This window comes from Stenella coeruleoalba (assembly GCF_951394435.1).
Source record: "Stenella coeruleoalba genome assembly, chromosome: 1".
Classification (NCBI taxonomy): domain Eukaryota; kingdom Metazoa; phylum Chordata; class Mammalia; order Artiodactyla; family Delphinidae; genus Stenella; species Stenella coeruleoalba.
Window position 1 is genome coordinate 177,480,168 of NC_137169.1, and position 13,063 is coordinate 177,493,230.

The 13,063-nt window shown below is 41.6% G+C and overlaps 1 protein-coding gene across 1 annotated transcript in view; it reads right to left on the reverse strand.

Moving 5' to 3' along the window:
- FAM163A (family with sequence similarity 163 member A) overlaps positions 1–1,457 on the reverse strand; it is a 120,916-nt gene extending 119,459 nt beyond the window's left edge. The window contains exon 1 of the mRNA XM_079924273.1: positions 781–1,457. The gene's annotated coding sequence lies outside the window, so the exon portion shown is untranslated. The remainder of the gene's footprint in view (positions 1–780) is intronic.
- Positions 1,458–13,063: the final 11,606 nt, after the last annotated feature.

The following is a 13,063-nucleotide window of genomic DNA, read 5'->3' on the forward strand; positions in this document are numbered from 1 at the left end:
CCATAACCTAAGTTTAGAAGGCAGAAATAGAGTAATATTTTGGTTTCCTCATCAAATTATTTATCTAAATTGCACCAAGAAGCAATAATCAAGTAAACATTGTTTCCTATATAACCATTTTTCCATAAACTAAAAAACATTTTAAAAATTTAACAGAAATATAAAACAAACTTTACACCAGACAGAAAGATAAAAGCATTTCCTGATATCTATGCTTATAATCAAGAAAATTTAGCTATGAATAAATTCTCTACTCAGTTTTGGGGTATGTCAAACACTCAATTTCATGTGAAAAGTGGCACACGATGATACTTCTAAAGTTAGAGAAGTCCTTGCCTGAGAAGTTAAAACAATTTCTGTCTACGTGGTTAAGAATGGCAGAGTTTGGGGCTTCCGGGAAGATGGCGAAAGAGTAAGACGCGGAGATCACCTTCCTCCCCACAGATACACCAGAAATACATCTACACGTGGAACAACTCCTACAGAACACCTACTGAACGCTGGCAGAAGCCCTCAGACCTCCCCAAAGCAAGAAACTCCCCACGTACCTGGGTAGGGCAAAAAAATAAAGAGACAAAAGGATAGGGACGGGACCTACACCAGTGGGAGGGAGCTGTGAAGGAGGAAAGGTTTTCTCACACTAGGAAGGCCCTTCGCGGGCAGAGACTGCGGGTGGCGGAGGGGGGAGCTTCGAAGCCGCGGAGGAGAGCACAGCAACAGGGTGTGGAGGGCAAAGCGGAGAGATTCCCGCACAGAGGATCAGGGCCGACCGGCACTCACCTGCCCGAGAGGCTTGTCTGCTCACCTGCCGGGGCGGGCGGGGCTGGGAGTTGAGGCTTGGGCTTCAGTCGGAGCACCGACTGGCGTTGGCGGCGTGAACACAGCCTGCAGGGGGTTAGTATGCCACGGCTAGCCGGAAGGGAGTCCGGGAAAGAGTCTGGAGCTGCCGAAGAGGCAAGAGACTTTTTCTTCCCTCTTTGTTTCCTGGTGCGGGAGGAGAGGGGATTAAGAGCGCTGCTTAAAGGAGCTCCAGAGACGGGCGCGAGCCGCAGCTAAAAGCGCGGACCCCAGAGACGGGCATGAGACGCTAAAGGCTCCTGCTGCCGCCAACAAGAAGCCTGTGTGCGAGCACAGGTCACTATCCACACCCCGCTTCCGGGGAGCCTGTGCAGCCCGCCACTGCCACGGCCCCGGGATCCAGGGACAATGGTCCCGGGATCCAGGGACAACTCCCCCGGGAGAACGCACGGCGCGCTTCAGGCTGGTGCAACGTCACGCCGGCGGCTGCCGCCACAGGCTCGCCCCACACTCCGTGCCCCTCCCTCTCCCCGGCCTGAGTGAGCCAGAGCTCCCGAATCAGCGGCTCCTTTAACCCCGTCCTGTCTGAGCGAAGAACAGACGCCCTCCAGCGACCTACATGCAGAGGCGGGGCCAAATCCAAAGCTGAGCCCCTGGGAGCTGTGAGAACAAAGAAGAGACAGGCAAATCTCTCCCAGCAGCCTCAGGAGCAGCGGATTAAAGCTCCACAATCAACTTGATGTACCCTGCATCTGTGGAATACATGAATACACAACGAATTATCCCAAATTGAGGAGGTGGACGTTGAGAGCAAGATTTATGATTTTTTCCCCGTTTCCTCTTTTTGTGAGTGTGTATATGTATGCTTCTGTGTGAGATTTTGTCTGTATAGCTTTTCTTCCACCATTTGTCCTAGGGGTCTATCCGTCCGTTTTTTTTTCTCTTAATAATTATTTTTTATTTTAGTAACTTTATTATATTTTATCTTAATTTTATTTTATTTTCTTTCTTTTTTTCCTTCCTTCCCTCCTTCCTTCCTTCCTTCCTCCCTCCCTCCCTCCCTTCCTCCCTCCTTTCTTTCTTTCTTTCTTTCTTTCTACTTTTACTAATTCTTTCTTTCTACTTTTTCTCCCTTTTATTCTGAGCTGTGTGGATGAAAGGCTCTTGGTGTTGCAGCCAGGAGTCAGTGCTGTGCCTCTGAGGTGGGAGAGCCAACTTCAGGACACTGGTCCACAAGAGACCTCCCAGCTCCACATAATATCAAATGGCGAAAATCTCCCATAGATCTCCATCTTAACACCAGCACCCAGCTTCACTCAACGACCAGCAAGCTACAGTGCTGGACATCCTATGCTAAATAACTAGCAAGACAGGAACCCAACCCCACCCATTATCAGAGAGGCTGCCTAAAATCATAATAAGTCCACAGACACCCCAAAACACACCTCCAGACGTGGACCTGCCCACCAAAAAGACAAGATCCAGCCTTATCCACAAGAACACAGGCACTAGTCCCCTCCACCAGGAAGCCTACACAACCCACGGAACCAACTTTAGCCACTGGGGACAGACACCAAAAACAACGGGAACTACGAACCTGCAGCCTGCAAAAAGGAGACCCCAAACACAGTAAGATAAACAAAATGAGAAGACAAAGAAACACAGCAGATGAAGGAGCAAGGTAAAAACCCACCAGACCAAACAAATGTAGAGGAAATAGGCAGTCTACCTGAAGAAGAATTCAGAATAATGATAGTAAAGATGATCCAAAATCTTGGAAATAGAATAGAAAAAATGCAAGAAACATTTAACAAGGACCTAGAAGAACTAAAGATGAAACAAACAATGATGAACAACACAATAAATGAAATTAAAAATACTCTAGATGGGATCAATAGCAGAATAACTGAGGCAGGAGGACGGATAAGTGACCTGGAAGATAAAATAGTGGAAATAACTACTGCAGAGCAGAATAAAGAAAAAAGAATGAAAAGAATTGAGGACAGTCTCAGAGACCTCTGGGACAACATTAAACGCACCAACATTCGAATTATAGGGGTCCCAGAAGAAGACGAGAAAAAGAAAGGGACTGAGAAAATATTTGAAGAGATTATAGTTGAAAACTTCCCTAATATGGGAAAGGATATAGTTAATCAAGTCCAGGAAGCACAGAGAGTCCCATACAGGATAAATCCAAGGAGAAATATGCCAAGACACATATTAATCAAACTGTCAAAAATTAAATACAAAGAAAATATATTAAAAGCAGCAAGGGAAAAACAACAAATAACACACAAGGGAATCCCCATAAGGTTAACAGCTGATCTTTCAGCAGAAACTCTGCAAGCCAGAAGGGAGTGGCAGGACATATTTAAAGTGATGAAGGAGAAAAACCTGCAACCAAGATGACTCTACCCAGCAAGGATCTCATTCAGATTTGATGGAGAAATTAAAACCTTTACAGACAAGCAAAAGCTGAGAGAGTTCAGCACCACCAAACCAGCTTTACAACAACTGCTAAAGGAACTTCTCTAGACTAGAAACACAAGAGAAGGAAAAGACCTACAATAACGAACCCAAAACAATTAAGAAAATGGAAATAGGAACATACATATCGATAATTACCTTAAATGTAAATGGACTAAATGCTCCCACCAAAAGACACAGATTGGCTGAATGGATACAAAAACGAGACCCATATATATGCTGTCTACAAGAGACCCACTTCAGACCTAGAGACAGATACAGACTGAAAGTAAGGGGATGGAAAAAGATATTTCATGCAAATGGAAACCAAAAGAAAGCTGGAGTAGCAATTCTGATATCAGACAAAACAGACTTTAAAATAAAGACTATTACAAGAGACAAAGAAGGACACTACATAATGATCAAGGGATCGATCCAAGAAGAAGATATAACAATTGTAAATATTTATGCACCCAACATAGGAGCACCTCAATACATAAGGCAAATACTAACAGCCATAAAAGGGGAAATCAACAGTAACACATTCCTAGTAGGGGACTTTAACACCCCACTTTCACCAATGGACAGATCATCCAAAATGAAAATAAATAAGGAAACAGAAGCTTTAAATGATACATTAAACAAGATGGACTTAACTGATATTTATAGGACATTCCATCCAAAAACAACAGAATAAACTTTCTTCTGAAGTGCTCATGGAACATTCTCCAGGATAGATCATATCTTGGGTCACAAATCAAGCCTTGGTAAATTTAAGAAAACTGAAATTGTTTCAAGTATCTTTTCTGACCACAACACTATGAGACTAGATATCAATTACAGGAAAAGATCTGTAAAAAATACAAACACATGGAGGCTAAACAATACACTACTTAATAAAGAAGTGATCACGAAGAAATCAAAGAGGAAATTAAAAAATACCTAGAAACAAATGACAATGGAGACACGACGACCCAAAACCTATGGGATGCAGCAAAAGCAGTTCTAAGAGGGAAGTTTATAGCAATACAATCCTATCTTAAGAAACAGGAAACATCTCGAATAAACAACCTAACCTTGCACCTAAAGCAATTAGAGAAAGAAGAACAAAAAACCCCCAAAGTTACCAGAAGGAAAGAAATCATAAAAAACAGATCAAAAATAAATGAAAAAGAAATGAAGGAAATGATAGCAAAGATCAATAAAACTAAAAGCTGGTTCTTTGAGAAGATAAACAAAATTGATACACCATTAGCCAGACTCATCAAGAAAAAAAGGGAGAAGACTTAAATCAATAGAATTAGAAATGAAAAAGGAGAAGTAACAACTGACACTGCAGAAATACAAAAGATCATAAGGGATTACTACAAGCAACTCTATGCCAATAAAATGGACAACCTGGAAGAAATGGACAAATTCTTAGAAATGCACAACCTGCCAAGACTGAATCAGGAAGTAATAGAAAATATGAACAGACCAATCACAAGCACTGAAATTGAAACGGTGATTAAAAATCTTCCAAAAAACAAAAGCCCAGGACCAGATGGCTTCACAGGCAATTTCTAACAAACATTTAGAGAAGAGCTAACACCTGTCCTTCTCAAACTCTTCCAAAATACAGCAGAGGGAGGAACACTCCAAAACTCATTCTACGAGGCCACCATCACCCTGATACCAAAACCAGACAAGGATGTCACAAAGAAAGAAAACTACAGGCTGATATCACTGATGAACATAGATGCAAAAATCCTCAACAAAATATTAGCAAACAGACTCCAACGGCACATTAAACGGATCATACACCATGATCAAGTGGGGTTTATTCCAGGAATGCAAGGATTCGTCAATATACGCAAATCAATCAACGTGATACACCATATTAACAAACTGAAGGAGAAAAACCATATGATCATCTCAATAGATGCAGAGAAAGCTTTTGACGAAATTCAACACCCATTTATGATAAAAACCCTACAGAAAGTAGGCATAGAGGGAACTTTCCTCAACATAATAAAGGCCATATATGACAAACCCACAGCCAACATCGTTCTTAATGGTGAAAAACTGAAAGCATTTCCACTAAGATCAGGAACAAGACAAGGTTGCCCACTCTCACCAGTCTTATTCAACATAGTTCTAGAAGTTTTAGCCACAGCAATCAGAGAAGAAAAGGAAATAAAAGGAATCCAAATCAGAAAAGGAGAAGTAAAGCTGTCACTCTTTGCAGATGACATGATACTATACATAGAGAATCCGAAAGATGCTACCAGAAAACTACTAGAGCTAATCAATGAAATTGGTAAAGTAGCAGGATACAAAATTAATGCACAGAAATCTCTGGCATTCCTATACACTAATGATGAAAAATCTGAAAGTGAAATCAAGAAAACACTCCCATTTACTACTGCAACAAAAAGAATAAAATATCTAGGAATAAACCTACCTAAGGAGACAAAAGACCTGTATGCAGAAAATTATAAGACACTGATGAAAGAAATTAAAGATGATACAAACAGATGGAAAGATATACCATGTTCTTGGATTGGAAGAATCAACATTGTGAAAATGACTCTACTACCCAAAGCAATCTACAGATTCAATGCAATCCCTATCAAACCACCACTGGCATTTTTCACAGAACTAGAACAAAAAATTTCACAATTTGTACGGAAACACAAAAGACCCTGAATAGCCAAAGCAATCTTGAGAACAATAAACGGAGCTGGAGGAATCAGGCTCCCTGACTTCAGACTATACTACAAAGCTACAGTAATCAAGACAGTATGGTACTGGCACAAAAACAGAAAGATAGATCAATGGAACAGGATAGAAAGCCCAGAGATAAACCCACGCCCATATGGTCACCTTATCTTTGATAAAGGAGGCAGGAATGTACAGTGGAGAAAGGACAGCCTCTTCAATAAGTGGTACTGGGAAAACTGGACCAGTACATGCAAAAGTATGAGATTAGATCACTCCCTAACACCATACACAAAAATAAGCTCAAAATGATTAAAGACCTAAATGTAAGGCCAGAAACTATCAAATTCTTAGAGGAAAACATAGGCAGAACACTCTATGACATAAATCACAGCAAGATCCTTTTTGACCCACCTCCTAGAGAAATGGAAATAAAAACAAAAATAAACAAATGGGACCTAATGAAACTTCAAAGCTTTTGCACAGCAAAGGAAACCATAAACAAGACCAAAAGACAACCCTCAGAATGGGAGAAAATACTTGCAAATGAAGCGACTGACAAAGGATTAATCTCCAAAATTTATAAGCAGCTCATGCAGCTCAATAACCAAAAAACAAACAACCCAATCCCAAAATGGGCAGAAGACCTAAATAGACATTTCTGCAAAGAAGATATACAGACTGCCAACAAACACATGAAAGAATGCTCAACATCATTAATCATTAGAGAAATGCAAATCAAAACTACAATGAGATATCATCTCACACCAGTCAGAATGGCCATCATCAAAATATCTAGAAACAATAAATGCTGGAGAGGGTGTGGAGAAAAGGGAACCCTCTTGCACTGCTGGTGGGAATGTGAATTGATACAGCCACTATGGAGAACAGTATGGAGGTTCCTTAAAAAACTACAAATAGAACTACCATATGACCCAGCAATCCCACTACTGGGCATATACCCTGAGAAAACCATAATTCAAAAAGAGTCATGTACCAAAATGTTCATTGCAGCTCTATTTACAACAGCCGGGAGATGGAAACAACCTAAGTGTCCATCATCAGATGAATGGATAAAGAAGATGTGGCACATATATACAATGGAATATTACTCAGCCATAAAAAGAAACGAAATTGAGCTATTTGTAATGAGGTGGATAGACCTAGAGTCTGTCATACAGAGTGAAGTAAGTCAGAAAAAGAAAGACAAATACCATATGCTAACACATATATATGGAATTTAAGGGAAAAAAATGTCATGAAGAACCTAGGGGTAAGATAGGAATAAAGACACAGACGTTCTAGAGAATGGACTTGAGGATATGGGGAGGGGGAAGGGTAAGCTGTGACAAAGCGCGAGAGAGTGGCGTGGACATATATACACTACCAAACGTAAGGTAGATAGCTAGTGGGAAGCAGCCGCATAGCACAGGGAGATCAGCTCGGTGCTCTGTGACCGCCTGGAGGGGTGGGATAGGGAGGGTGGGAGGGAGGGAGACTCAAGAGGGAAGAGATATGGGAACATATGTATATGTATAACTGATTCACTTTGTTATAAAGCAGAAACTAACACACCATTGTAAAGCAATTATACTCCAATAAAGATGTAAAAAAAAATAAAAATAAAAAGCAGGAAGGAATCGCAAACAGGAAAACTAGAGATGAAACTAGGTGATGCTCACTGCATACAGTATCCTAAGTGGTTAATAAAATAATAAACGATGGAAGCATGACTGCTTCCCATCTACCACGACCCCTCCCTTAGCTGGGAATTGGGCATCTATGCCAGGCTATAAATAGTCTCCTGTTCTGGAACCTTCCCCGCAGCCCAAGCTCGCACCAGTTGCCAGTACGTGCCATCCAGTGGCTCTGCAGGAACACTCATTCTCTGAGGCAGGAGGACCTCAAACACTGGCCCCTTTCTGAAGTCCTAGGAGGGGAGAGAACTGGGTACCTCTGAAAAGGCATCAGGTAGTGGCAGAGCACTCCCCATGGATCCGAGGCAGGAGGAGTGTGCACTGGGTGAGACCCTAGGAGAATACACATCTTGGACACTCAGTCTATCTGTAGGTGCAGGGAGGATGGAGCTGCCAGGTGTATGCATGTCACACTGCCACTTTTAAGACCTCGGTTTGGGCTGTTACATCCCCAGGAGCTACTCCTGCTTTGAAACCTTAAACCCCTAATGGCCCTTCTCTTGAGTACAATCTGTCCTTTATCTCCCTCTCCCCATCATTCTACCTGTACCTGTTCTTCAGCCTCAAATAGACCTGGTAACAGTCATAATCGTCATCACCACCATCATCATTGCCATCCTCAAGGCTACCACATACTGAGTGCTTACAATTCACCCAGCACTTCGAGAAATACTGTATGTGGATTGATTCCATTAATCCTCCCAACAACACTAAACCAATAATAATAGAGTTTTTAATCCCTTGTTCCCTCACTTAAAATATATATTTATTTATTTGGCTGTGCCGGGTCTTAGTTGCAGCATGCGGGATCTTTAGTTGTGGCATGTGGGACCTAGTTCTCTGACTGGGGATCGAGCCCCGGGCCCCCTGCACTGGGAGCACAGAGTCTTAGCCACTGGACCGCCAGGGAAGTCCCCCCTCATTTTCTTCCAGGCTCTTTCTGGATTCTTTTCCTTTCCTAACCAACTGTACTGCACAAGCCAAAGAGTTCTGAGTGCCTGCTACCCCCAGAGCCCTCCTCTGAGGAAAGTGGTTACAATGGTGGGGGGCGGTTCTTGTTCTGTCTTGTGTCATATCACTGGACTATGCTTCTGGTGCCAGTGGTTTAGTCTGAGGGTGGGACCCAAGCCCAAAGTGGCTATGGATAGGCTGGACATCAGAATGACCAACCACCCATGATATGGGTCTGTGAGAGTCTGTCTAACAGAGATGCTCCATATTGGATAATGACAACGTCACCCAATCAGATTTCCTCTGGAGGGATGAATGTGAGACGCACACTGGGACAATGAAAGGCAGCCTCCACAGAGATGACAAGATGACAGATGATAACCATGGTAACTATATGCACCTGGATTTGTGTTTACTAAGTGCCAGGTGCCCGGCTGAACGCTTCTCAAATTTTAGATTATCTTTCAGCAGTCTTACAACATAGATACTATTAGCACCTCCACTTTACAGATAAGAAGACAGAGGCTTAAGCAAGTTAATCCATTTGCCATTGGTTACACAGCCATGGTAGGGAGGAGATCCAAACCCAGGCAGCGGGACTGAAGATATTAGTCTATTTCTTTAAATAATAAACATTTTTAAGTTTTAAAAAGATTAACAGGGCTTCCCTGGTGGCGCAGTGGTTGAGAGTCCGCCTGCCGATGCAGGGGACACGGGTTCGTGCCCCGGTCCGGGAAGATCCCACATGCCGCGGAGCGGCTGGGCCCGAGAGCCATGGCTGCTGAGCCTGCGCGTCCGGAGCCTGTGCTCCGCTGCGGGAGAGGCCCGCTGCCGGAAAAAAAAAAAAAAAATTAACACTTGGTTGCCAGGGGAAGCGGGTGGGGGAAGGAGGGATGAATAGGCAGAGCACAGAGGGTTTTAGGGCAGTGAAGCTACTCTGTATGATACTATAATGGCGGATACATGTCATTATACATTTAACCAAACCCATAGGATATACAAAGCCAAGGATGAGCCCTAATGTAAACTGTGGACTTTGGGTGGTAATGATGTGTCAGTGTTGGTTCATCGACTGTAACAAATGCACCACTGTGATGGGGGATGTGGATAATGGGGAGGCTGTGCATGTGTTGGGGCAGGGGGCATATGGGAAATCTCTGTATCTTCTGCTCAGTGTTGCTGTGCATCTAAAACTGTTCTAAAAAATAAAGTCTATTTTAAAAAGAAAAAAAAAAAAAGAATGGCAGAGTTTAAAGTATTCTGGTTCCAAAAGGCTAATGACAACAAGAACTTACTAGGCCAACTGGTGACTGACTAAATGAGACAAATGACACCTGTTAGGAACAGGGCTGCGTTCAAAGCACACGGACAAATTTAGCTGACAGGCGCCTTGGTTGGCATCTTGGAAAACGTCAAGATCTGAACGAGCCATCAGAAATGAAATCTTTTAAATGTCTTAGTGATGGCTCCTGCAAAACTATGAATAATGTGGCACTGTATACATAAGTAAAATGAATTTAATTCTGAAAAGATACCAACAGTTTGTTAGAAAGGCCTTGCTACCTAGTATAAATGTTAATAGGAAGCCTCAGAAGGACTGCTCTGTAATATTTTAGTTTCTCAACCCTGAAGATGCCCCCCACCCTGATTCAGATTCTTCAGCTGTATAACTGGCCCACTGTTATTTAATCTATCCACATTCAAAAATATGAGATCTTTGTAAATCAATCCCTCTCCCCACCAACACCAGGGGCTGCTCAGCTATCTATCAGAACCACCATTCTTTTGGACTTATGCCCAAACTGTGTCTTCTGGCATCAAATCATTTACATGACACAAGATGATGTTGCAATATTTTTCCTGTGGAAAGGGCCCTGAGGAGCTAGGAGTCAGCAGAAATGGGAATTTAAGCTGTGTGACCATAGGCAAGTCAGTCCTTCCAGGTTTCAAATTTCCTCATCTGAGGTCCCTGCTACACCAAAATTCTACAATTCTAAGTCTTTAGGTTAGACATAGTCTGACTGCAGGCAGAAGTCTCTAGTTATCCCCATACCTTGAAATGGACAACTGGCATCTCAAATGTGTGAGAGAGAGAGGGGAAAGGCATGGCTCACTCAGCTGGAATGGCCCTCTTTTGATATCCCATGGTGTGTTTTTGGATGGGAAAGGGGTACTGGCACAAGCCACTGGAGTTAAAACCTGAGTGGCTGATAGTAAAGCCGCTCTCTATTCTACCCCTAAGGAGTTTACAACCAGGATTCTCCTGTGTGTTCTCACCCCCATTCCCTCAACACACACCTCAGGCCCCCACTTCCCAGTCAACATTTCTTGGGGACCATCACTACTTCTAATAGATCCTTAACACCAAAAATATGGGCGGGGGGAGGGCCTGTTCTAAGTATAGTAGATATCAACCCATCTTTTGTCAATAAAATATAATTAACCCTTAACCACGAGCATCTCCCGATCTTTTGAACATTTCTTATTGCTATCCCTGCCCATATACAGAAACCTATTTATTCATTTTCAAATGATCTATTAAATTTGTTTGATGCTTTGAGCTATTTCAGTTAACTACCAAACAAAGCACACCTTCTGGGAGAAGGTAGGGAAACATATTGGCAGATTGGCTGTCCTAGTCAAAGTCAAGTAGTCAACATGTACGAGCCTCCAAAGGTTCATTCTTTACTCTGCTAATTCAAATAGGATCTTAACTATTCATTACTAAACAGCGTTCTGTCAAAGTGTGTTGACACTCATTAGTCTGACATGGGTCTGTCTAAATGATTCTCTGTGTGGCGATTTGCAAATGGATAGGATTCTGAAAGAGCCTTATTAGCGCAGTGATTCCATTATTCCCATCTAACTGGCAAAGTGTGAAATTAGTTGCTGTCAGGTTACCCGGTGTTGGTAGAGTTCCTGCTGGTGGTTTTGTGCCATTATAGAGAGGGTTACAGTTTGACCTACTAAATATGTAAATACTGCTTCTACCAGATTCACCCTGCCGGAAACCCAATAATTGTCCATCTTGAGAAGTGATGAATATAACTCAATATTCTGGGTTTTTTCTCTAAAGAGTGAATTCTAAGAAGCATCATCCAAAATGAATTTTCTTCTTTAGAAACAAATTGTGGATAATTATCTAAACTTGTATGAAAAACAGCTTTTCCAGTTCATATCACGGTTGAGTATCACATACGAAATTTAACTGTCATGTGATATTTAACTGTTCATTGATCCTCCATATAACTCTCCAACTGTCTTCTCCAATAAAGATGTCTGATGGAAAATCACAAAAACCCCAATGGGAAACCTGTTCTTTCCGGGTCAACTATCACTGACGTTTCCAGACTACAGTTTTTTGGTCAATTAGTATACCATCATTCTTATAGATATGTTGGAATTAAAGGTAAATCTGGATTTTAAAATTTTACTGCATTTAACATGTTTTCTCTAAAGTTTTTGAACCAAAACACTGAGTAGTTAGAGACTTTGGGTTAAACTTTGTTTCATGATCACTTCATTCTAAGAAAGAAGTTTCAACCAGTAATACTCTACATTGAAATGCACTCTGATATTTACTCTCATCTCACTCCCTTCCTCAGTGGACATTTTGCTGATTAAGTAACTGAGAAGGAAAGAGGAGACATTCCTTACTGTAGAAAGAGAGAAAGGAACTAGGGGCCAGTTCTGCCATTTAACACCCAAACAGGAGGCCTTAGAAGAGGGGCTAGAAGGGTGAGAACCTAGTCATAGGCAGCGTGCCAGTAATTCACACCTCTTTCTCTGATTTTACCACTAAGAAATGCTTCTGTGTTGGATTTTTTACATTTGGGTATAAGTCTGGTATTTTATCACAAAGAAATTTGTATCACTCACATTCTTTAATTTCACCTTTCAGTCTTTTCTCCTGATAGTTTATACTAGGAGCTAAACAGAATGTCACATAATAAATTGGACTTCAGAGAACATCGTGTTATATAAATGCTTAAACAATACCACTGTTTAACTATTGTTACATTAAGGCTCCAGGGAACTATGATGACTTACAGAGATGGCTCAGCTAAGTTTCAACAATCGGTCTCTATAATTTTGCTGTCAGTCTTCAAGAAATTGCCTACATTGAAAGATAGCTTAATTTTTTTTTTAATGTAAAAGGGTTCACATGACCAAAGCTTCATGGTGTGGATTTTCTTACTGATCCTAGTATTTCAAAGGAATAATGATGGTAAAGATTGGAGCCCTTGATTCTCTCTATGATATAGAAGTTTTCAAATGAGAAAAGGCAGCCTTAAAATTCAGACATCCTTTTTCTGGAAATAGGGATGTGAGAATTTTTGTCTTACCACATATGGATCACAAAACATTAGTTTTTCAGTTTACCTTTATCAGTCATGATATGTACAAGAAAAACATTTATACACTGTTATAAAACAGAAACTAACACACCA